Source organism: Drosophila guanche, unplaced genomic scaffold (assembly GCF_900245975.1).
Source record: "Drosophila guanche unplaced genomic scaffold, DGUA_6, whole genome shotgun sequence".
NCBI classification, from domain to species: domain Eukaryota; kingdom Metazoa; phylum Arthropoda; class Insecta; order Diptera; family Drosophilidae; genus Drosophila; species Drosophila guanche.
The window spans coordinates 3668134-3692532 of NW_022995753.1; the positions used below are offsets into that span (position 1 = coordinate 3668134).

Sequence of the window (24399 nt, forward strand, 5' to 3'; positions counted from 1 at the left end):
TTTTTTACAGTTTTGCTTTTCCTGCTATTCCTTTTTGTGTGTGTTTTTTTTTCGTATTTGGGCCGGAGAATGCGTGAGGCATGGAAGTGCGTGCGTCAGAGCGAGGCGGCTGCAGTCCATCGCCTTTTTTGTTGTTGTTGTTTTTTTGTTAGCTCCACTCCACCGCGAGTTTGTCCTGCGCCCATCCTGATGCAGCTCCTGCTCCGTCCAACCCACTCTGTTGCTGCTGCTTTTCGCTTCTTTTTTTTACACTTTTTGGCACTTTCCCATTATGTGCTTCGTTTTGCGTGACTGCGACTTTTTGATAGGCCTACACATGCGTCGCTTATTTTTTGGGGGGATATTTTGAAAGGTTTTTGCCTATGTGCAGCGGCAGAGGCAGTGGCAGCGACTGCGGGCGGTGTTCTATGTGGAGTGGACTCGTCTGTCTGTGCGGCAGCGGTGCGTATACGTAATGCATTATATGCATTTTTATTTGGTTTTGTTTTTACTTTTTCTGCTTCCTTTTTTTGAGTCTAGGCATAGCTCTCTGCGTGTGTGCGTTCGCATGGGTTGTCCTTAACTAAATAAATATAATGAGTGCCACAGTGGCACAGTGGCACGAGAGCAGCCGAAACCGGCAACAGCCACAGCAAACTTACTATAGCCACGGGAATACTTTGCCATCTGAATGCAGAAATGACTGAATGATCGACACATATTCCTCCATCAATCTCAGGCTGTTCCTGTCTATTTGTTTATCCTGCAGACCTCCTCAAGATCTATCCAGTTCCAGCTCCCGCTGCTGTGGTGCTCTCTGTGGCAACCATTAACCGCTGAGCTTGGCCCACTGCACTGCCAGTAAGCATGGCTGCGGGATGGGACTGTGGGGGGTGGCGGTAGGCTGTATCTTAGCAAAAAAAAAAAAAGAAGAAAAACAAAAAATAATAAAAAATATGCGAAAAATGTACAATAAAAGCGTCGAACTTTTTTCCCATTTGAAATTGCGTTTTTGTTAGTTTTTACTTTTTGTTTCGCATATATTTTATATAAAAATCTATATGTCTATGTATCGGCGCTGCACGGCGGCAGCCTCCCTCCTGCCCATGTGTTGGTGCAACTGCAACAACGCTGCAACGCTGCAACGTTGCAACACCGCCACTGCCGCTGCAACTGGTGTTTGTGCATTATTTCTATATAAACGAATATAATATAAAAAGGTTGCTGCATTTCGTTGTTTTCCTTTCCTTTCCTTGCCATTCCTTTTTTTTGCTGGCTTGTTTTTTATTTTTTTGCATCCACGCAGCAGTCGGCAGCGACGCGGGCAGCGCATAGCAGTCAATCGCATAGGCCGAAAAAGGACGAAAGCGTCGCTCATTTGCCACGCATTCAATGCTGTCTCTCTGTGTGTGTGTGTGTGTGTGTGTGTGTGTGTGAGTGCGTGATGGATGGAGGGAGACGGTGGGGGCAAGGGCGGGCGGGCAAAGTGCACACATATTTTTATAGGGTTTCGATTGCATTTTTTCATTTTTATTGCTCCCTTTTTTTTCACCAATTTTTGTATGCTCCACATGTGTGTGTGTGTGTGTGTGTGTGTGTGTGTGTGTGCTTGGGATACGCTTTGCTGCTTCTTTCTCTACCTCCTGCCACCACTGCATGCCGCATGCCGCATGCCCCATGCCTCATGCCCTTTTTGCACATGACGTGCATGCGCTGCCAGTTTTTGGTTTTTTTTATATTTTCAATGTTTTCCTTTTTTTTTTTTCGTTTTTTGTGTGAGATTTTTGTACGTTCTTTTTTTGTGTTGTTGTTTTTTTTGCAGTTTGTTTTGGGCAGATTTTTATTTTTCGGCGACCAGTCCCGGCGAATCGACCGACAGAGACAGACAGCGAATGCGAAGGAGGGAAAAAGAACGAAAGAGAGAGAGCGAGAGTGCGAGAGTGCGAGCGAGAGAAGGAGACAGGGTGTGAAAGGGATGGAGTGAATGTTTTGCAGGAGGAGCAGCAGGAGCTTGACCAGGTCCATCCAGCAGCAGTAGGGGTAGTCATCGCAATCCCATCCCATACCTGTGTGTGTGTGTGTGTGTGTGTGCTGTGTGTGCGTGTGTGTGTGGCCTGGAGAAATGTGTGGCGTGCTGATGATGACGATGATGATGACGCTGGCCGGGTCGGGTCGGGCCGGGCCGGGCCTCATTATGGAGTCGCCTGCATATTATGTGCAGGCCGTGTGGTGCAGCGGCTCAGAACCGACTTTGCCGTTGGAGCATTGACAACTGCAGGCCGTCACACACACACGCACGCACACACATGCAAGCACGCACTTACCACCATCACATACACGCTTACGGACAAACGGAGAGATAGATAGAAGTAGTCGCCGCCGCCGCCGCCGCAGCACCATCAAAATTCTGCCGAAGCCTGCGACGACGTCGACGCTGATCTCAAAAAACACATTTTCTGGGCAACATTATTCCTCGTATGCCACGGATCCATTTAGATGAACATCAGTTAGCTATCGGATTGGACGTGCGTCGTACCGACACCAACAGCCAACAGCCAAAAGCCAAAAGCCAAAAGCCAGCCAACAACCAAAACTAAAACCCTTCCAGTCAAAGTCCAAGCCAAAACCCAAGTCAAAAGGCAAAAACAAAACCCACACAGTGCAGTGCTAATTCCAGGACACCGCAGGACACGCAACAATCCACAGCCAGTGCAATGCCAGAAACAATCTGCCGCATCCCACAGTGGAGCGTGGAGCGAGCAGCGTGAACCCCAATCAGTGCCCCAAAAAAACGACATTTTTTGTTCAAGTGCCAAGAAAACTGAATTTTTTTCCAAGTGTGCAACGAACCACAGACATCCAGCCGAGATCCAAAATCAAACTAAATCAAATCGAAAACCAACACACAAAAAAAAAACAACTTCAAAAGGAGTCCAAACAGACATTGACCCCAAAAAGTGCATCCAATCCGACCGCATACGATCCCCAAAGCTCATAGAAAGATCAACAAAATCGACAGCTGGCGAATCTTTGAGAGATTGGACCAACACGACACGACACACAGCCGCCAGGTAGGTGCTGAATCAATCACTTAAACGGGGCGGGGGGCAGCCACCTAGTCCGTGGCCAAAACCCCACACAGGGGGAGCTCATGTTTGGCGTCAGAAATTACAAAGTTATAACAACAATAACCCCAGAGGAAGCAAAACATTTACTTTATCATTTTTAACACTTGGCAACGTTTTGTGTCGTAAAATGCAAAAATGAATCCACACACAAACGGGGAAGCCAAAGGATGCAGCAGCAGCCGGAGCATGCAACAAAAATAGCCAACTAAAACGGCGCTTAACACACACACACTCTGGCCTCCCCCCGACACCACCGCTCTATGGCTGCATGGCTGCCCCTAAATGCAGCCGCCACGAGGCATAGACATAGACACACACTCGCACTTGGGGGTGCAACAAAAAATGCAAAAAATGCAAACACAGACAAAGTCAACAAAGTTTGCCAGCGACACGGATGTAGCTGTAGTTGTAGATGTGTGTGTGTGTGTGTGTGTGTGGATGTGGCAACTGGGAACTGGTTTGGGGCGGGCTGGGGGGCAGTCCTGGATGTCCAGGAGTCAATTGGCCAACTGCCACTCGACTCTAGCATCTAAATGGTTCATCGCGGAGCGTTTAAAGTTTGTCGATTCGAACAGGGAACAGCAGGCCACCGCAGGCATTCAGCCACCGGCAGGGGCAGGGGCAGGGGGAACAGGACACAGTGCAGTGGTGCACCACTAATGTTCGCCATTTAATATCAATTTGCATGCCACACGCTCTAAATCGCTGCTTATTAATTAAGCGTCGCGCATTTAATGAAATGCACTGGACAGCTGGGAGGGGCTGCATGTTGCACATGTCCCACGGTGGCAGGACGGTGGCCTACAGGTTCCGCCTTCAACGAGTGCATTGGATCCGCTCAGATGATCCTCACTCTCTCTTGCTTTCCCTCTCTTTCCCTCTTTCTTTCTCTTTGTGTGTTCTTTTTGTATGAAATTTCACTTCCTACTTTGGGAATATCTACCCAAAAAAGTCAACCCAGCCCCCTGCCCCGTTGCCGATGCACCAAAACCAGTCCAGTTCCCCCTTTCCCCTTCTCCCTTCCCACTTATTCCGATCGCAACGAAGCGAACAAATTCCAAAGAAAATTTCACGCAGTTCTCCCCTTCTGCCTCTCTCTCTCTCTCTCTCACTCTGTCAAATTGGGGACTGCAATTTTTTGTTTTTAGGCAAAGAGCAAAAGTTTTTGGAGAGCGGTTCAATGACCCAAACAACAAAACACAGAGCCACACACACACACACACACACACAAAAGTGGAATCCAAACAAAATCCCAAAAAACCACAAAAACCAAAACAACTGCAAAAGACTCGACAGATTCTTAAGGCTGCTCTCTCTCTCTCTTTCTCTCTCTCTGCCACTCTCAGTGTGTGTGAGAGCGAAAGAGGGCAACAGAGAGAGAGAGAGAGAGTGAGAGAGAGATTGCAGTTGCCAAAAAAGTGCAGAGCAGTGATCAGCAAAGGGTAGGGAGCGAATGAGGAGCAAAGAGGAGAACACTCATGCAAAGATGACGACGACGATCCACTCGAGCGTCGCGTTCCAAAACCCGAAACCGAATCACGCACAGACACAGGCACACACAAGCACACAGGCACGCATACATGTGCGAAAAATATCAAATAGCAAATTACTCATGCGTCGAAAGGGGTAAGGGGGAAGCACAAGAAAGCAAAACTTGTAAAAGACGCAGAAAGAAGGGGTGCAGATTGGGGAGGGGAGATGATTGCTTAGATCCACCCCAAGGTTCGCTGCGGGGGGAATGAACGGAGCTGCAGTGCTGGCGACGTTGCAAATCTTTTGCTCTCTTCTGTCAGCGATCAACTAATTCCGCAGGATGATCGGCCTGCATGTGCAGGCAACATATGGCGCACACACTCTACGCCTTCCCCTGCTCCTTGGGTGCTGTGATTGAGGCCGTTGCCGTGGAGGACTGTCATTAAAGTAATTATTAAGTATCCGCCACAGAGGATTGAGAGAGAGGCTTGATTAACTCGTTGTATCATCTCCCCTGTCCCACCATTAGATGTGTGTTCCCCCCCCCCCCCCCCACCGCGGGCAACCCTACCTAAGGGTTTTGTGTTAGTTATTTTTTTCGGGTTTCTGTTTCTGTGTCCGATCTGCGGATCAGTGGCGTTTCGGCCGGGTGACGGGTGCTTTTGATGCAAATGCAAAATAATGCAACGAACCTTGTATCCGGTTAGACTAGAATTTCGGGTATTAAATGACAAGCCAACGAAAGCAGCCACTGCCCCATGCCACACTGCCACGCTGCCCTTGCCACTGAAAGGCCGAAGCGTTGACGGGAAGACAACTAAAAAACTGGCAAAAAAAATATACAAAAACAAACAACAACAAAAACAGTTTGTTTCATATATTGTGTCAGTATATATGTATATGTATACCCGCTGTGCCCGCTATCCCTTATCACACCATCCCCTTACCGCGTGTAGCAAAACGCCTACGAAAAAATGCGCAACTGCATAGGAAACGATCGGAAATCAGACGAGGAAGCGGGACAAACGGGCAGGGACCCAAAAAAACAAGAGCCAGAACGACATTTGTACATACACACATGCATACATATGTACACATATATGTATATATGTATGTACATGCATATGCATGTTCATTTGCTTGTGTGACTATTCAGTTTAGTGCGCTACAAAAGTCAAAAAGGCAACAAAACAGCAAGCACCAAGCAGCAGCAGCAGCAGCAGCACAACAATTTTGTGTGTTTTTTTGGCAGTCATTGACCCGCACGATCATGGCCAAGGCAGCGACAGAGCAGCAGCAGCAGCAGCAGCAGCAGCAACAACAACAGAAACGATGTAGAAAGATAGCAAACAAGTTGAACAGAGAGCAACGATAGTCTCTGCGAGAGAGTGGAGCTCCCTCGCTCCCTCTCTCTCTCCCTCCATGCACATGCACAAACTCGCATTCGCATTCGTGTGTGCTCGTGTGGTTGCGTTCGTGTATAGATTCGCATGCTTCGGCGGTGATCTCACTAAGCAGCAGCAGCAGCAGCAGCAGCGGCAGCAGCGGCGGCAGCGGCAGAACACTGTTCGAGTCTCCCTCTTACTCTGCCTCCCTCCCCTCTGTTGGTCTTTCTCCTGTTCTACGTTCTTCTTCTGCGTTCGCCGTGAGCACGCACTGGGGCTGCCGGCAAAGGGTGTTTGAGCTTTTTGCGGGGGCCATGCTGTGGTGTGGTGTGGGGGCAGGGTACGTACTGCTTAGATGGATCGGTGCATTGACTTGGCCAACAGGCAAAACAAAACAACAACAAAAAGGCAGTGATTCACGGCCATAAGTAATCATCGCAATGTGCGAGAGACGTAGTGCAAAGAGCGTTGACACCGTCGACTCTCCCCCTCCCTCTCTCTTTGTCGTCTCTGACATTAGAAGTTTCCTTAGCTCCGATACCGAGATGCCGCTCCCCGCTCTCCGCTCCCTGCCTGCATCCTCATGCAGAAGCGTCACTCGAGCGACCTAACTGATAAGTGCAGTTCAACGATCGAGTCGCTGAAAGCCAAAAGCTAAAATTAGTATCTCGTGCACACAAGCGGATCGCCGGCATCGACTTTGCTTATCAATTCGTGGAGCTGCTCGGTGTGGAAAGTCTTAGAAAACGCTCACCGATTGCCTACTATCGGCAATCGTAATCTATTATCGGTTAGCTTTTGGCTCTTGGATCTTGGCTGTTATCTGTTATCCGGGCTGCTCCAGTTCCTTCCGCCACTACTCCAGCGGCACATCCAGGCAAATGACATTCAGGCAGGCAGGCAGGCAGGCGCAGGCAAAGCGCTTTGCTATCAATCATTCCCCCAAGTCGGTGCTGCCTTTGCTTCCTTTAAACACACACACACACACACACACACACACACACTGTCAAATGACTAGGGAAAAATTTTAATGAAAAGCATTGCGCTTTTACCCCTGCCCGAGCCGAGCCATCTACTCTCTACCACGTCAAATCCAAACAATATTAAAAAAGCGAACTAGAAGTTATTGCTGCCAGACTCAGGACTGAGTCTTTGCCTCAGCCCCGACCACAGCCCCAGTCTCAGTCTCAGTCTCGGTCTCTGCCCTACCCAGCGCCAGTGAATCCCACTCCAACTCACTTTCTCTGCTACTCTCTCTGTGCTGATGCTTCCGCTTATCAAAGCCAGAGACGTTATAGAAATTTTTAAACATGTTTGAACTACACACACTCCTGCACACAGGATGTTGCTCTCCTTGTTGCTCTCGTATTTGAGTAACTCTATTCATCATTTCGTCTTCGTCTTCGTCTCAGTCACCCACTCCCACTCCCACTCCCACACCCACTTGCGTTGGCGGCGAAAAAGAAATTTCCAGAAGTGAAAACTGCTTACAAAGATTTCTGCTACATCTGCCCCTGCCCCTACCAAGTTGCTGCCTCTTTTTAATACTTAAACACACACATACACAATCTCTTAGAAAGGGAAACGAAAGTGCTTGGGCTTGGGGTTGGGTGCTACTGGCACAGCCATGTAAGTACAAAATTCTAAAAAAGAAAAAAAAAAAAAACAGGAAGAAAAAAACGGAGCAGAAATATTAATCCTTAGCTTAAACATTTGCCAGCGTCGTCGACTCCGCCATCTTCTTGTCTTGCCTCCTGCCTCCTTCCACTCCTTTGTGCCACCGACGACGCACACATCGCCGTGGCAGAAGCCTCTAATACAGCAATCCTCTATTTACTACTATTTCACATTTTTCCAGCGCTCCTTCAGCGCTGTCTCTTGTGCCTCTCGCTGCTCCTCCCTCCCGCTTATTCTCTTATTATTGATTGTGTTATTATTATGCCCAAGCTGAGACTGAGACTGGGGCAGGGGCAGAGGCTGTGTGGCAGCAACATAGCTTCTGTGATCGTCGATGCTTCTTCCCTCCGTGATTTAAGCGGCAGGAGACAGTTTCTGTGCTGGCGGCGGCAGGCAGGAGTAAATGAAAAATGTAATGTACGAAAAAGAAAAGAAAGTCGCAACAGAGAGACAGACACACAGCCAGCAAGGACCTTTCGTTGGCAACTACAACTACAGCTTCGAGTGGGTGTAGCAGCATCTTCTAATCCACCCAAGGAACATGCCAGCCTGGCAGCACGGGTGGGGGAGGGAGCACCAGCAACAGCAACAGCAACAACAGCAACAACTACATTGTTAAGCAGCTGCGTCAACAGTGACTGCGACGGCGACGGCGACGGCAACGACGACTTCGACTTCGACTTCGACAGCGTCTCGACTGCGTGCTTCGTATCGTTTTTATTCAAATTCATAATCGCAAAATTTTTATATTCTACTTATGCTCAAAAGACGCGCGTGTATCGCCACCCCAGAGCAGTGCGCTGCTGCTAACCAGAGGGAGGGTTGTGCAGCTTGAGGACTAGTGTTTGGCTTTGTGCCGAGCCTACAATACAGTGGGCCCCCACTCGCACCACTCGCACCACTCGCACCACTCCCACCAGCAGCAGCAGCAGTAAACCTCCCACTGTAATCGGAAACTTTCCTCTTTCTTTACATTTTTCATCTTTTTACTTTTTTCCCATTTTTCCTTGTGCTTTCGTTTTGCTTGTGCCAAAAATACAACAACAGACGAGCCAAGAGCGAGAGAGAGAGAGAGAGAGAGAGAGAGCGAGAGCGAGAGAGAGATGAGAACGAGAATGAATGAATAATAAAAACGAAGCACTCGATGGCGTAGAATTTGAATAGAAGCTTAGTTTTTCGCTTATACAACAAAAACTTTCTTTTTTCGGGGTTGTTTCCAATTTTTTTCTACTTTGCGCGAACCCCCGAATGCAAGGGGATGGGGTGGGGTGGGGTGTGGTGTGGATGTTGCTGCGGGGAGTGGGGAGCGGTGAGCGGTGAGCGGCAGGCACATCGAAGCAGTCAGAAAAGGGCAAGGAAAGCGTTTTGTAAAAGGGAAATGCTCACATAGCGACAGGGAGTGAGCGAGATGGAGTGCCTGGCGTGAGTGGGATAGAGCATATAGACGCAAGACGCAAGGCAGAAGAAAAACTGAAAAGTTTATAATTACTTATTTTTTGATGAATTGGGTAAATATTAAAAAACGAAGCAGCGGCGCACACACACACACATACAAAAGGAAAGGGAGGGAGCAATGATGGCACGCGGGGGGGAGTAGTGGGAGTAGTGGGAGTAGCTTGGGTTGGGTTGGGTGGTGTGGGGGAGGGTAAAAACTTGAGGCGACAGGCAGCAGCAGCAGCAGCAGCAGCCAAAAAGGTACAAGCGAGTGCTTAAAAAGAAATACGACTACATTAAAAATTATCGATCGATTTCTTTTCTTTTTATTCTGCCATTGAATGGGAAACTGAAAGCGGTAGCTGAAGGTGGATAAGGGGTTGGGGTTGGGGTTGGGATTGGGTTGGGTTTGGTTTTGTGCAAAGGAAGCATAGAGAGAAGGCTGAACATTGTTTTAGTTTTTAAAGTTCCGCTCGATGCAGATTAGGGGTTGATGCTCCAGCACCCAATCGATCATCTTGCATCGATATCAGAGGAGTGGGACAGCCAGGCCTCGGGCACACCGACCACAAACAGACGAGCAGAAGCAACTCTGACGCCTAATTGCTTTAGCAGCCGCAGATGGGATGTGGGCGTGGCCGAGCAAAGTCGACTCGAGGAACTTCATTTGCGCAATTAATTTATTAAATAATTCAATCGGCTGCTAAAGAAGCGCCACAGCCATAGCCAGAGCCAGAGCCACAGCCTGAGCCTGAGCCTGAGCCACTGCCAGACATCCTTATTAACTTTCATTGAATTTGAATTTGTTGTTTAACCCCCCAACACCCCACCCCGCAGACCGCAGCCACCGCTGCTTTGGCTGTGGGCGGAAAGTGAGCATTTTGACTGATTTAATCAAAGCAACTCGAACTCCGACGACCAGTCGGAAAAGTGCGCCAGAAAGCGTGTTCTTTCCACTTAGAAGTAGTTCCATTCCATTCCATTCCATTTTAGTGGCAGCTTCTGGGTTAGTTTTCTAGCATATTTCGGATAAGACTTTGCTCCAATCCATTTGGCTTCTTTCCGTTTCGTTCCGTTGTGCGGACTAGAACTGTTTTGTTGCCAAATATTACGACTTCTATGCGGCGCATTGGCCATTCCATCAAAGCAACGCCTCTCGAGTGGCCCATTCCTTCATCACATTCCCCCTTCCTGCCTGCGTGCCTGCATGCTGCGAAACTTTTCAAACTATTGAAGGGCAGAGAACTGGAGACGACTGGAGACTCGACTCCAGCTCAAATGCCAACGCTCACATTATCAAAGGCAGGCCGTGTAACCCCACCCAACACCCAACACCCACCGCCTCTCTGCCTCTGCCTCTGCCCCTGCTCTTCCCATCAGCTGAGGACCGTCCCAAAGCGACCGACAACCGACAACAAACCAACGTAGCATGCCCCCTGCCTCAGCTCGGGGCTCGGTGCTCGGCTTTCTTAGCGCCAGAAAATCTGCGGAATTTATAAAATTTTCATAGTTACAACTTTCTTTATGTTGAGCGCGGGGAGCGCTTGCTGTAGGGGGCAGGCAAATATGCCGTCGGTGGGGCACGGGGCACGGGGCACGGGGCAGGCAGCGACGAGTTAATGTGCAGCGAAGCCAGGCAAAGGACTCGCCACCCGAGGACCTCCGCTTCTATATTTTTCAGTTTAGATTCAAATACATTGCCTGCCCCCCCCCCCGAACACCCACACCCACACCCACTACCATCTACTGCTCCTTTCGCCCCCTCTGTCTATCTGTGTCTTTGCCAGTCCTTTTCCCTTTCTTCTCCTCCCTTCTCCCTTCTCCTCCCACTTCGGCGCTCAGCGTTTTTTGGCAATATTTTTTGCCTGCTCTTTCTATGCATAAAACTTTTCATTATTATTATTATTATTATTATTATTTTTTGTTGCTCCTCCGTCGCTCTTTCCATCTCTTTTTTTCTTTCTTTCTTTCTTTCCTTCTTTCTGTGTACTTTTTGGGCGCAACGGAGAGAGAGAGAGAGAGAGAGACAGCAGCAGCGCCTCTCATTATGCTGCCAGAGGAAGCAGCAAAAAGCAGCAGCAGCAGCAGCCCTCACCCTTCACCACTCAGCCATCCTTCAAGCCGCATCGCATCTCGCGCTGTGAAGACAAACAGACGCAAACTTTCGCAGCTCTAACAGTTTTGGCCAAACGAGAGGCATTCCTGAACGCCAGCGGGCTGGGGCAAGGGTACAAGTTGCGGCGGGGGTGTAGGATGCAAGGGCAAGGACAGGGCCAGGGTTAGAGCCCAGACGCCAAAGACAGACAGAGAGCGAGAGAGCGAGAGAGAGAGCGAGAGAGAGAAAAACCCGAAAGAGAAAAACGAAAAGCCCGAAAGAAAGAAAATGTTTCGCGCGCGAGAAATGTTAAAAAATATTTTTATAGCTACCCGCGCGAAACGTTAGAATAGTGTTTGTGCGTGTGGGTGAGTGTGTGTAAGTCTCTCTGTGTGTGTGTGTGTGCCTGTGCCTGGAGCCTGGAGCCTGCTCCTCTTCGCTCCTTCGTGCAGGCATCATCATCCTCATCGTCTTCTAGTCCTGAAGCTGCCACTGCCACTGCCACTGCCTTGGCCTGTTGTTGTTGTTGTTAGTCAAATGGGGTGTTGATTGAACGGTTGTTGTGAGCGAGGTTGTCCCACAGCCCTACAAGCACCAGATGCACACTTCCCTTTTCCCGCCAGCTCCATCCACAGCTCCCCATATTCATTTTGATTTTTCTGTACTTTTTTGTGTCTTGCTTTTGCCTTTAGACACAACATTTTACAGCACGAAGGAGGGCAGGAGAGAGGTAGGAGCGAGAGGGCGAAGGAATGATAGATGAGAAGGATGTGTAACATACATACATGTAACCATAAAAGGATTGGCAATGTGCGGTAACTGCTTCGGGACAGAAGGGGGCAGCAAAGATGCTTCAAAGTTCTGTAAATGAACATCCCATATCCAGAGCACACTTGGACATCAAAGAACTGAGACACGAACCAGCCAGATAGTTGCTAAAAACTTCTAAATATCACACACAATTATATAGTGAAGAGAAAGGAAAGGAATGGGAAAGCTGTCGCCAGCAGTTGAAGGCTAATATTTGCAGTTCCACGCTTGATAAGACGAGTGGGCTAGACGTTGGAGCCAGCTGGGGATAACCTCTCAGTGGCCTTGGCCACGAATGCCGCAGCCTAAAGTTAAAGTGTTATCGTGGAGCGAGTGGCCGTGACCCCCAACGATCTATGATAAGCGCGTAGAACAGACCTGCCAACACACATACCTGCTAAGAAGCGAAGAGTTACAGCGGCACATCGTCTCCATAATCTCTCTCGTCCATCGCCTGCGGCTGCTGCGGCACCTGCACGAAAACCAAACAATTGCATTTAGTAATAAATCGAAATGGAATACTACAAAACAAATGAATTGCTGCACATATTGTCCATGGCAGAGTCAGTTAGGCATGCGATTGGGTTTTTCGTCTAAATACCAAAACAGAAAAGGAAAACCCAACAAAAATGTGCACATAGCGGGGGGGGCGATAAATGCATGATAGCCTCTGTGTTTGTTTGTTTTTTGTCGGGGCCAACTAAATGCGACTTGTAATAAAAATAATAAACACATAAATTACAAAAAGCAAGCAAAAGGCACCAAAGTGAAGCCGACTACGAAGTGGAGCTGCTCCAGAGCACCAAGCGAATGTGTGGCAGTGGCCAGAGTGCAGCTTTGCCGCCACACCACCAGCAGTGCTGGCAGGGTAGGGCCAAATGAAATTAAAATGGCAGCAGCAACAGCCGTAACCTGTGCAAAATTATAGTTAGCGTTGCAGTTTTTTGGCTCTTGGCCAGTCGAGAGAGAGAGAGAGAGGGAAAACATTCGTCTAAACGTTTGTTTGGCTGCACTGCGGCAGGCAGACACTTGCATGGGGACATGGGGCGTATACGTGATATTCGCGAAGCGCTTCAAAATTTATTCGCTTGTTAACCATACAATTGGCTTTGCTTCCTGCTACTGTCACTTGCCACTGGCTGCTGTTCTTGCTGCCACTGTTTTGATGCATCATTTGCATTTTTTTGTCGCGCTTGCCACAAGGTTAGCAGCGCCAACAGGGCAGAGCAAGGCGCACATCTCATTTGGTTGTCATCCACTTAAATACCCTTCACCGCCGCAGGCTGCCCCACAACTGCTGCACTCAAACTGCAGGAACTCTGAGCTCTGAGCTCTGAGCTCTGGTTAGAGCATTCCAACAGCGGCTTGCAGCTGCCACCTTCCACTTTCCATCATTTATCATTTCTTTTTCTTGCTTTGTGCCCGTGTCTATGCTACACCGAAAATTTAAAGTGTTTTCTCATTTTGTTGCACAAAAATTGTTAGTAATATTTTTTGTACTCCGTCTACTCCCAGGGATGGAGAGAGCGGGCGAGGGGCGTGGCAGCATTTTAAATATAATTATAATATCATTTGGCCGCGGTATTCTTTTTGTACGCTTCTCTCTCGCTGGCTCTTCTGCGCTCTCTTGTTACATTTCATGTGCATATATGTGGGGATACATATTTTTCATACCATTACGAGTGGGGGGGGGGGGGGGGTGGTTAGTGGGTGGTGTGGGTGGAGTTACGAAGGGATTTTGAGCCATCGCTGCATTGTTAATGCAATTTTCGCTTTTGTTGTCGCTTTTTATTTGCCGCTTTTTGTATTAAAATAATTATAAATTTTTTTATGTGTTGTATCTGCTGTATCCTTGCAATTGCCTTTTGTTTTATCCACACACACACACACACACACACACCCGTGCATGTGTGTAAATTGTAGAAAAGTCAGTTTTTTGATAGTTTTATTTTTATATAAATTTTTGTTGTTTGTTTTTTTTTTGTTTGCCATTGTTTGAGAGCCCGCTGCCATGGCCTGCCATTTCTCATTTGCTTTGCTCCTTTTTCCCATTTCGCGTGTTGCTGCAGCTCCTGCTCTCCCCCCTGCGGCGCATTTGAGCTTGTAATTTCGTGGCAAAGTTTAGCCTTGCCACACGCGGGACACGCGGGACACGCGGGACAGTCCTGCCAGTTGGGGGGCTCTCTCAAATAATCAGCAGGGCGGAAGAGGGGGACGGGGTACCTGCCTACCTGCTTTATTGCATTTCCATGTCCTGCACTTCGAGAGTCGCAAAGTTTTTCAATAAAATATCAAAACACATGAGAGCCTGCCCGGCTGCCAGCCAGAAATGATTTGCTTCCCATTTCATTGCATGCAACAAACGGTGGCATAATTGCTATTGACAATGGCATCGAGTGCCTGGTGCCTGGTGCCTGGCACATAAAGCCATTAATTAATGATGCCCCCGTGCCCCACACACAGAGACGGCAGGTGGCAAGGATTAAGGCTCTGCAGTCGCCCTGCCATCATCGGCACACAGCTGACTCGTCTCAGACATAGAGAGGGAGAGAGAGAGAGAGAGAGAGCCTTCGGACCTGCAACAGGTGTCTGTGTGACCTAGAGAAAAGTGTGCACTCGCTCCCTGGCAAGCCCGCATGCTGCCTCCTTCGTCTGCTCCTTCGAGTGGGTGCCAAGGACGTTGCGTGGCCACCGCGAAGGAGTTTGTGTCGACAAACAGCAGCAGCTGGAGACGTAGACAGAGACACAGACGCAGACACAGACAATGCCACGGCACGAGGCACGGACACACGAAGCACAACCCCACCCCCTGGCCCACTGCTCAGAGGCAGACAGGACGAGGACCAGGACCTGGACCGGGACCGGGACCAAGCATTGAAATTAAAATCCAGTCTGTCCGTGGCCGACTCTCAAGTGTTTGTCGTTGTTGTTTTTGCTTCTTTTTTTTGAGCGCTGCTGCCACGGACTTTTAACTTCCGGCTTTGCCAGCCACCCAGCCCACCGAGCCCACCGAGCCCACCCCCCTCCCGCAGTGCCACGGACTGACTGCTCTGCAGTCACGGCCTTGCCTGGCAACCAAAGTTGACTCGACTCGACTCGACGCGACTTGACCTTGCAACATCTTGGGCGGCAGATGGAGGCAGGGGGGCTACCTGTCTGACAAACACACGCGTCTCATCTTCACTCTGCTCTGCTCCGCTCCGCTCAGCTCTGCTCTGTGTGTGTGTGCAGTGATAATCCGCATAAAATTACAAGAGCAAGCAGCCGAAAGGAGCAGCAGGGAGCAGCAGCAGACAGTGCCCAAGCACACGCACGCAGCCCAGAGACAACGACAAAAGGCGAAAGTAAGGCCAAGGTCGTCTCAATCGTCCGCCCACACACAGCCACTACCCCCCACACCCCACACCCCACACACACACACATGGCAATTGACCAAACAAGTAAAGTCCTTGTCGACGTTGTCGCTGTCGTCCTGGCATGTGGCTCACTTTCACTTCGTCCTGCCAAAAAAAAAAAAAAAAAAAAAAAAAAAAAAAAAAAAACAGAACAAAAATCAGCAGCACACAGAGAGAGCACAAGGAGAGTGGTCGAGGGGGTGGCAAGTGCGGGGGTAAGGGTAAGGAATGGAGCCTCAAACTGCGAAAGTCACACCCCGTCCCCATGCCACCGTCTTCCTGCTTTCTGCTGCCACCCCTGAAGCTAGCCCGAAAAAGAAAATAAAAATATGTACCAACGAACGAACGTCCTGCGCTTGCCACACACACACACACACACTGACATTGTCTGTGTGTCACACGAGAGCATATGTGGAGTCAACGCGATGCCCAAACAAAAAAGAACAAGAAAAAAACACACACATATGTATATGCTCCTGTGGCAAGTGGCAAGTGGCAGTGGCAGTGGCAGTGGCAGTAGCTCCTTCCTGATCCAAAGGACGTCGTCTCCCTGCCACTTGTCGTCTTGCCTTGGCTGTGGCTCTCTTTTCCCCGTGTCCGTCGATGCCACACGTCTCGTCTCGGCTCGTATGTGTTCCTTAAGTTTTTATGGCTTGCTGACTACTACTTCCGGCATCCGGCATGCGGCATGCGGCGTGGCAATGAATACATTAACACACTCACCCAGACACAGACAGACAGGACACAGCAGCAGACGGACGCGGACAGCAGCAGCAGACGGACACCCCGAGCAGCGTCTTGCGGCATGGCCTTGACGTCCGGCATCAAAATACACATGAAAACCCTCCCCCACCACCCCAGACGGCACACCTCTCCCCTCCTTCGGTCACAGTTCAGCCCCCTGCGGGTATCCCATGTCCGTCGCTGGCAGACTCGTTGCCATTGTTGCGCCTGTTGGGGGGGGGGGGGGGATGGATGCATGCAACAAGTGGCTCCGGCTTGGGCCCAAATCAACAAATTATCACACACACACCACACACCACACATCTTCCTCTTCCCCCCCTCTGTGCCCTTTCTAGTGCCATTTGAACTTCGATAATATGGAAATTTTCATCATTTTCTACCCCGAGAATGAATGAAAAGCGTTTTGTGCCACAGACAACTTGTCGCGCGAACTACGAATAGAATTCTGTCCACACACACACACACATTCGATGTAACAGCGTGGAAATGTTGACAGGCAGAACAACAACAAATGGGAAATGGTAAATGGTAAATGGAAATAGGAAAACTCAAATTCAAACTGAATCCGCAATCCGCAATCCAAAAAGCAAGGGCTGCCCGCATGCCGCACGCCTGTCGTGTCCTGTGTGTCCTGTGTGGCATGTGTGAGCTTTATCAACGCACACCCTTGACCTCTTTGGCCAACCCATCGTCAGCAAAGGGGACATCTAACAACCAGTTCAGCCAGTCGAACAGTCAAGCAGGCAGGCAGGCAGGCAGGCAGGCAGGCAGTCCGCCCGCCCAGTCAGGACATAACCCGGTTAGAGAGCGGCTATCACTTACTCATGTGTCATGTCAGACGACGGGTTTAGCCCCTTACTTGCCACCATCCCAATTCCAAAAGGGGTTGCTCTCTCTCCCTCTCCCTCGCTCGCTGTGTCTCTGTCTGGGCCAAGTCTCTTGTTAAGTGTTTCAGCAAAGATTTGCCACATGCGTTTAGGGGTTTTCGGGTTTTAGGGTTTGCGCTTCTGCTGTGGCTTGGGGTTTTTATCTGGTTTTTGGGCAAAGGGTTGCGCCGCTGCAGAGAGGTCACGGGGTTAGGGTCACGGGGGTTAAGGCTCATTTACATGGCCAACTAGTCGTTGTGGATTCTGCTGCTTGATTTGCATTTGTCAGCAATGGGATATGTTTTAATCGACACCAACACACACACACACACACACACACGTACACACGCACACTCGCTGTTCGGGTCAAGGGTCACCAGGCAGCACCACTCCACGCTTTTCCTCCCCCTTCCTCCTCTGGCCGGCATTTTCCACCCGTTTTCCTAATAATCTGCCATAATGTGCCGATTGTTTTACTCGCATTTGAATCGCTCACTTTTTGGGACAAAAATGACTGCGGCTGTGGGCCGGGGCAAGGGTTAAGGGGGCAGGGTCAAGGGTCTGATTCCGTTGGCCTATGACATGCGAGAATGTCCCTGTCCAGGGTTCAAGCGGCCGAGACTCGACCTTTTGCGGTTAGTTGTCCCATTGCCCACTCGCACAATGAGCTTTTGATTAGTGGTGAAAGTAGCTGTAAAATGTGACAAGGGGTGGGGCGGTTGCAGGATATTTTGGAGCCCTTTAAGGACTCTCCAGCTAATTATAGCCTTTAAATATGTGTAAATATTCCCCATATGCCAAAAGGGGCCAGGCCAAGGGGGTTTCCTCTCAGTTGAAAAGAAAAAGTTTTAAATTAATTATTAGAAAAAGCATCAGCTGCGGTGGGCGGAAGGAATGGCAAGGAAAGTAATGCAAAGGCAAGGGGAAAGGAAAGGAAAGGGAATGGGGGAAGAGGCTTTGGCTTGGGCTTGAGGTTTTCTTTTTTTTGGTGGGTTGGAGGGAGGAGCTGCCACATGAGCTTGAAGCTGGCAAAAGCTTCGTCAGCGTCAACAGCAGCAACATGAGGGTTAAGACACACACACACACACACACACACACACATGCGTCACACCTCCCTAGGCAATTTCCGCTGCCAAATTGAAAAATTACGCGAGCGCAAAGTTTTCTGTTGCCTTTGCCTTTCAGTTGCCACTGCCACACGCCGTTGCCGTTGCCGTTGCCGCTGCTTCTGTTGCTGTCGCTGCTTTGATTTAGCCCTAACCCTCCACCACCCACCCCCCCCTATACCCATACTTCCGCTCCTGCTCCTTCGCTGCCACTACTTAAGCGGCGCAGCAAAACATTTTTACATTTTATACGCTCATTACATAATTTCAAAGTACATGTGCGGAATTTTAGAAAAACCAAGTGGGTTGGGGGGGGAGGGCACCTAAAGGAAGGGGTGGTGGGGTGCTGAAGTGGTGTCAGGGTGGCAGGAGGGAAGGAGGTGCGTCGCAAGATGAAACCCAAACGAAGCTTTGAAATTGTTCTCTCTGTTTTTTGGGGCTGTGGCTGTGGCTGTGGGTGTGGGTGGGTGGGGGGGTTCCCCCACCGAAGAGACAGCTATCGAAGGAGCACACACACACACACACACACACACGCACACAGGGAGAGGCATGTGTGTGCCCGCACGCAGGAAAAACGAGAAAAACGCTAATGAAAATTAAAATGAAAAATTGCAAACGACGTGTGTGGCAGGCAGCACAGAGGTTCGGTGGGGGGGGTGGGCGCTTGGAGCACATACACATGCATATATTAGACACAATCATCGCGCGCGCTCTCTCTCTCTCTTTCTCTCTCTCTGTGTGTGTGTGTGCACACGCATGTCTCCGGCTACGTCTCCGGCATTACTCCATTTGCCTCCCGCCGCCGCTGACGCTAAAAAACAGAAAAAGTAAAAACAAATTTTCCATTTTTACTTTGGAACACACACGCTGTCTCTCTCTCTCTCTCTCTCTCTTGCTTTCTCTTTCTTTCTCTCGACGCTTCTTAGGGCTGCTGCGGGTGGAGGCGGTTTGGGGTTGGGGTTGGGGTTGGGGTTGGGGTGTGAACGAACGCGAAACGCTTTGCCATTAGCATACACTACTCACATTTTATAATACATTTCTGCCTCTACACACCCCACACCCCACACCCCACAACCCACAACCCAACCCCTGTGTGTGTGTTCATTTCATTACACTGTACATAATGGTTGCGCCTGTGTGTGTGTGTGTGTGTGTGTGTGTGTGTGTGTGTGGGGGAGGGGTGCATGCAGCAAAGGCTAAACTACCCTTTCGCCTAATTTTTAATCTCAAGCGTTGGCAAGGCAACAACCAGCAGGCAGGCAGGAAGGCAGGAAGGCAGCCAGGACTCCTGCTCCTTCCGTTCGAGGGTTTAGGCAAAGCAAAGTGTCCTCCATCTAAGCTAGTTTTAGCCATGAAAGGCAGCCACCCCCCCCCCGTCCCCCTCAACCGCCAGGCAGGCAACAAACTTGGCCATTATGTACGAGACTGCGAGTACATGTATCCAGCTCCCAGCTCCCAGTTCCCAGTTCCCAGTTCCCCTTTTCTGTGCTTCTTTTTTTCTGCTTTTGTATCCCTTTTAGACGTACAATTAAAAATGTAAATCAGCCAACGTCGCGGCTGGCGTCGCTGCTGCTGCTGCTGCTGCTGCTTCGCGCGGCGTCGCCCTTTTTTAATTCTGCTCCCAAAATTTGTGTTTTTTTTTTTGTCTCTGTCGAGGGCTGGAGGGAAGGTGGGGGAAGGGGCTGTTGTAGTGGGTGTACTAGTGGGTGTGTGTGCGTGTGTGTGCGTGGGTGTGCGTATGTAAATATTTTATTTATTTTATTTCGCGAATGACAACGACATAGGCCACAGGCTCAACAGCAAAAGTCGCCCTCTCCTCTCCTCTGCTCTCCTTTCTCTCCTTCTTTTTTTTGACTCTCTTTTTCGATTAGGAATCCTTCAGAACAAATCCTCCTGCCCCCCTCCACCATGCCCATCGCCGCTGTGTGGCAGGCAGCAAGCCTCTCCCCTCCTAATCTATTATTAAAAATGTTAACTGAAAGCATTCCTCGTATAAATATAGAGCGCTGTAGAGCCCGGGCCCAGGCCTTGCAGCAGCAGCAGCGGCAGCGGCAGCAGGATAGACGCACAGAAAGCCAGGATCCAGGCTCCAGTATGCAGGAGCCCAGCGCCCAGCGAACATAAATACATATTTATTGTTGGTACAAGCAATTTAGCGAAAAGAAATCCAAATTATATCATAACTTTGTGTAGTGCGCCATCTGGGGTTTAGTTGCCAGCTTCCCTCCACATGCTTCGTCCTGTTGCTGCCGCCTACGCCTACAACAATGCCCCAGCCATGCGGCAGGCAGCAGCTGAAGCTCAAAGGCACAGGGTCCTGGCAGCATAGACACCAGCAGCCAGGCAGCGCAGGCAGCCCACAGTCGGAGTAATAATTCTATGCCCAACGCCATTGTAGCCACGTTAAAGATGTTGCCACACACAACACACACACACACAACACACACACACACACACACACACACACACACACACAGACATTTTGGTGTAGCGTTCGGCCAACGTTTTGTTTTGGAGCAGAAGGAGGCACAGGGGGGGGCAGGCACTGTAACAATGAAAACAATTACAACAACAATTGCGAATAAACATGCAAAAAGCAAAGTAGAAGATGAAGTAGCTAGAGAGGCGAAGAGGCACACAAAGGGAGGGAGAAAGAGAAAGAGAGAGCGCAACAGAATCCGAATGAGAATGAAATGTTTTCTAATAAATTTTGCTTTATGTGCGCGAAGGCGAAGGCAAACGACGCGGCGGCGGCGGCGGCCGCAAGAAGTAGCTGCGGCGGGGAGCAGTGGGGGTGGGGGTGGGGGTGGTGGTAGGTGCGGGTTGCAGGACCAAAAGGGAATAAATAAAAATAAAGTTTTATATTCATGTACCGCACACACACAAAGACAGAGAGAGAGCCCGCCTGGCTGCCTGCTTTGCCACCCAATTGCCATTAATATGGCGGCTGCCTAACATTCATCTGTGTATGTGTGTGTGTGTGTGTGTATGTGTGTGTGTGTGTGTGTGTGTGTGTGTGTCTCTAATGCCAAGTTGCCATTTATTTTAACTTTGCCACCAACTTTAGAGGCAGGCAGGCAGCCCGCAAAACAGAGTCCCAGTTGGTATTGCTCCTGACTGTTACCCCCCCCCCCCCCCCCCCCCCCCCCCCCCCCCCCCCCCCCCCCCCCCCCCCCCCCCCCCCCCCCCAACAACCACTCAGCCCCCTGCCACCACTCCCTTTGACACAACTAAGCCAAAAAAAAACTTTTCTCTTCTTTTTTTTTGTTGTTTTTCTGCCATTTTGTTGCTTTTTTTTCTTTTACTATTTCCAGCCACATTTTTTCAATTTTTCTCTTTCTGCTTTCTGGCTTTTTCTCTCTCTCTTCTCCTCTTTTGGGGTTTCTGCTTTGTTTTTTTCCTTCTACTCTTTCTTCTATTTTTTTTCTGTTAATTTTTTAACGCATTTTGCGTGGGCCGCGCGCGCCTTTACTTAGTTAGTCTCCAGAACGCCAGGACACCAGGACACCCGAAGAGAGACAGTGTCAGAGAGCGGGGTGGGCAGGGGGGAGCGAGCAAATCGCGCGACAGCCTTCGAAATGCCGCGACAAAGGTAAAAGGATTTTTGTGTAAGTTCGACACCAAAGGGATAGGGACCAAGGGGAAGGGTTGCGCTGGGGCAGGGGAAAACCAAATAAATTAAATGTCTGTGCTGTGCTGTGCTGTGCTGTGTCAACATTCATTCAACGACAAATGCGGCTCGTTATGCCACGAAATAAAACTCCTGCCGAGGATCACGACCGATCCGATCCTCCTGCTGCTGCTTGAACGCTGACATGCAGCTGTGTCCCTCGGCCATTCAGTGGGCCATGCCATGGACTTCATTAACATTTATATGAGCATAAAAACGTAGGCCCGAAAATTGGATATGGCATGGCCATAAGCCATCAGCCATCAGCCATGAGCCATAACCCATCCAGCCAGCCAGCCAGTGAGTAGTTCTCTGCGGCAAAGACCGGGCTGCCCGGCTGCCCCTTTTTACTATCATTCGCATTCCGAGCTTGGCATTAATAATTCCCGTATTGGCGGGCAATAAAAGCTCCAGCAGGCAGCAAGGGGTACGTGTGGGTGTGGGTGAGGATGAGGATGAGGATGGGAAGGTTTCTGGACCACAAAGCGGAATAACAAAAATCAAAGCGTGCTGCTCTCAGGTCATTAAAGAGAAAGAGAAAGAGCTTGGAATGAGGCAAGAGGCATGGGCATGGGGAGGGGGATAGTACTACTACACTGCCAATACAATTGAAAGCACTCGCTCCAGCTCTCTCTCTCCCTCTCTCTCCCTCTATCGTCGCTGTCTTGCTCGCTCTCTCGCACTGACTGGCATACACAAGGGTCGTCTATGTCTGCTGCTGCTTCCTTTTCCTAATCAACCCTTTATGAACCCCTAAAAAAAAGAAGGTAAAAAGAAAAACTGCAAAAGCAGCGAGGCAGCGAGGCAGCGCAGGACGAGGCATACAACAATAAAATGTAAAATTAGAAGCGACAGCATCCTCGGGGGCAGTTTTCCAATGAAATGAACAGGCAGGACCACAGCAGCGAAAGGACTCCACTGACTTCAATTAGAGCAGCAGCCGGAGGAGTGCGAGGGAACCCTGATCTCTCCAGAGAGTGGGTGTCCAGGGGGTGTCCAGCTTAGTTAGAACTATTATTTCTAGCGCTCTGATCGATCTCTGCCAGTACCAAAACAGCAACAAAAAAAAACCAAACAAAATAAATATACAAATAAAAAGGTAAGGGCCAAGGTGAGGGACTGTGGCAGCATCCCCAGCATCCAGCATCCAGCAGCGGCAGCGGCAGGCATCATTAAGGGTAGTTTCCAGCATCGTAAAAAATATAGAGAAATAAAATTGAAAAAAGCAGCAACAACAGCAATAACAAGGTCGAAAGACGAAGTCGAAGTCGATGTCGAAGTCAGCGGCAGAGCGGCAGTGCGGCAGTGCGGCAGCCGCGAGGACGACGACGACGCACAACTACACAAATACAAATACAAATACAAAGGCAATGTGGCATGAGGCAGGAGGCAGAGGAGGCAGAAAGAAAGCTCTCCCACAGAAGAAGAAACAAAACAGCGAACGAAATAAATAAAAAGTATCGATATAGAAAATTCTGTGGGAGGTAAGAGAAAACTGCGCTGCCAGCGCAGCTGCTATCCTTGAATGAGTTTCTCTCTCTCTCTCTCTCTGTCTCTGGCTGTGTGTGTGTGTGTTGGTGGGGGGGAAGGCTAAGAAGATGATGAAGGAACTACAATTTTAGAGTCCCCCCCCCCCCCCCCCGCGGCAAGCGTCACTCCAACAAGCGCTCAGCGAAGGGAAAACGCGAAATGCGAAGCGAAGGCCAAATCAATGAGCGGCATTCCAGCGGCAGAAACACATTTACAGGGGGAGTGCGGGGTGTAAGGGTTGGGGTTGCTATCCTAATTTTAGTGTCCCATAGTTGCCACGGCCATAACTGGGTCACAGTTCGAACCCTGAAATTAAAAGAAATATGTTCCATTTCATTTGAATGCGGGACTGCTGCTCCTCCGCTCTGCCTGCCAGCTATTTCCTTTCCATCTCCATTGCTCCCTCTGTCGAAGCGTCGAGCGTCTTCAACTGGTTACCCCCCAACCACCCACCCACCCACACTCCGGCCCGCAGCAGCCATTAAGTTTTCTCGCTGTAATAAAAAATCTTTCTCTTCTTTTTTTCGGTGTTTCTGTGTGTGTGTGTGTGTGTGCCTGTCTGTGTGTAGATACTAAATTTTCTAGTTCGTACTTTTTCTTGCATTCCTTTGTTGTTGTTGTTGTTGTATTTCCTTTTGCCTTCTTCGCCTTCGCGTCGGGCATTAGTGTTTATTTTTTGTTCTCTTTCGCTTCGTTTCGTTTCGTTTCTTTTTTCTTTTCTCTTCTTTCTCTTCTTTCACTTTTCGTTTTGTTGTTGTTGTTGCTTTCGTGAAAAGAAGATTTATGTAAAACGCGGCAGGAGGGGGGCAATAGTCGCAGATGCTGTGTTGCTGTTGCTGTTGCTGTAAGTTTCACGCAGCTAAAAAAGCAAACTGCCAAAATCCCAAGCAACCACCCCCCTGCCATACCCCCCACCTACCTCAACTTCAGCCAGCCGTGTGGCTCTGCCTTTGCCTCTGCCTCTGCCTTTGCCTTTGACGCGGCGGCTTTGGCCACACGGCAACGAGGCTGAAGGCTGAACGCTGCTTACCGTGCTGGATGGTGGGTTAAGGGGGATGGCACAGGTCCTTCGGTGGTTGGCAAAAGTTTTCGGCAAGTTTAATGTTT

General features: G+C 49.6%; 1 protein-coding gene across 1 annotated transcript in view; it reads right to left on the reverse strand.

Annotated features, from left to right (window-relative positions):
* Positions 1-24399, reverse strand: part of LOC117588624 (mucin-5AC) — a 72820-nt gene that overhangs the window by 21380 nt on the left and 27041 nt on the right. Inside the window, exon 2 of the mRNA XM_034280044.1 lies at positions 12376-12453. The gene's annotated coding sequence lies outside the window, so the exon portion shown is untranslated. The remainder of the gene's footprint in view (positions 1-12375; positions 12454-24399) is intronic.